The following is a 1,915-nucleotide window of genomic DNA, read 5'->3' as shown; positions in this document are numbered from 1 at the left end:
AATATCAATTAATAGACTATGCCCTAGAAATAGTTCCAAATATACATTCTTACTTTGATATGATTAATAGGTTATTTCAGATCATTGGAGAAAAGACAAAGTACTTAAATAAATGATACTGGGGGGCACCTGGGTGGCTCAGTTGGTTAAGCGTCTGCCTTCGGCTCCAGTCTTGATCCCAGAGTCCTGGGATCGAGCCCCACATCGGGCTTTCTGCTCAGCAGGGAGCCTGCTTCCCCCTCCCTCTCTCTGCTTCTCTGCTACTTGTGATCTCTGTCTCTGTCAAATAAATAAATAAAATTTTTTAAAAAATGATATTGGGATAACTTTTAAGCTTTTGGAAAATATGTTTACATGCATACCTCACCTCCTAAGTACAATAAAGTCTACTTACATCAAAGAGCTATACTAAAAATAAAACCATAAAGTTTAGAAGAAAATATGAGGGTTTTTTTTTAACTATCCTACAGTTGGGAAGACCTATCTAAGCTTTCATAATATTCAAAATTCAGAAAGCTAAAAACTAATAAGTTTGACTACATAAAACTTTTAACTATCTGCAATGCAAAAATTTACTGTAACTAAATTCAAATGATATATCACAAACTGGAGAAAAACACAAATGACAAGGTGCTAATTTCCTTAAAATTAAAATTGCTTATAAGGTAATAAAGAGGCAGCCAACCAATAGAAAACAGCAAATAACATGAAGAGGAAATAAGGGTAAAAAGAAGTGCAAATGGCCTATAAAATGAAAAGATGCTAAACTTCACTTATAATTAAAGAAATTAATATAAAATAGGAATGAGGTGCCATTTTTCAGACAGATAAGAAGCCAAAATTTTGTTAATATTTGGCCATGTCCAGTGTAGCTTCCTAATGCTCTAAGAAATAGGACACTAAGCTTTGTAACTATCGGGCAGCAGAGGTTGCCTTTTATGAGAACAATTATTCACTGAGTGCCAGTTTGGCCCCTGTCCCACACAAATGGTATAATTTACAGGGAGTATGTAGCCTGGGGCACCTTCAGCTTGAACCAGAGAATTCCAGGTTCAACTCCAAGAGGCATAAAGAATGCACTGGGAAACTGTATCCTCACTTTGATCAAGCTCTACGGTGGTGCTTCTCAAACTTTGGCAAATATCAGAATCACGTGGAGGGATTGTTAAAACACGGAAGATTGCTGGGTCCTGCCTGGAGAATTTATGATTCAGGAGGTCGAGGGTGGGACCTGAGAACAGGCATTTGTAACAAGTTCCTAGGTAATGATGCTGTTTCTGGGCCAGGGACCACACTTTGAGAACCTCTGGTCCAGGGACTATCCCTTGCCCTGCTTGTTTGCTGTCTCATCGGCAATCTGAAATAAAAGCAAAATTGATTAGAGTTCCATTGCCAATCTTCAAAGCCAGACCAGCCCTCTGTGGTTTGGCTTAGCCTAACAATTGGTAAAAACATGGATAATAAAATCCTTTCCCACAGTGCTAGTGAGAGAATAAACATATGCAGCCTCTTTCCCTTTGCCAATATTTCTCAGAATTCATATGCATAGATCTTTGGTCCAGGAATTCCATTCCTAGGTATTTATCCTACATATACGCTCTCCACAAAATGCACAGAGATTATACCTACAAAGAAAGATGCTTATTGTAGTATATTGCTAATAGCTGGGAACCAAAAACAAATGTCAGTCATTTGGGAATTGTTGAAATAAATTGGGATACATCTCAAGGGACGACTTTGCAGACATTAGGATAAATGTGGTAGATTCATCATATTGAAATGGAAAAATGCCCACAGTGTAATGCAAAAGATAAATTACAAAAGAGTACACGCCGCGTGATCCATTTTTTGGTCAAAATTAAAAAGATTATCATATACAAGATATGACAAATGGTATAAATAATATGATATATAG

Source organism: Enhydra lutris, unplaced genomic scaffold (genome assembly GCF_002288905.1).
Source record: "Enhydra lutris kenyoni isolate GAN:26980312 unplaced genomic scaffold, ASM228890v2 scaffoldscaffold2, whole genome shotgun sequence".
Lineage (NCBI taxonomy): Eukaryota > Metazoa > Chordata > Mammalia > Carnivora > Mustelidae > Enhydra > Enhydra lutris.
This window is presented reverse-complemented; position numbering follows the sequence as displayed.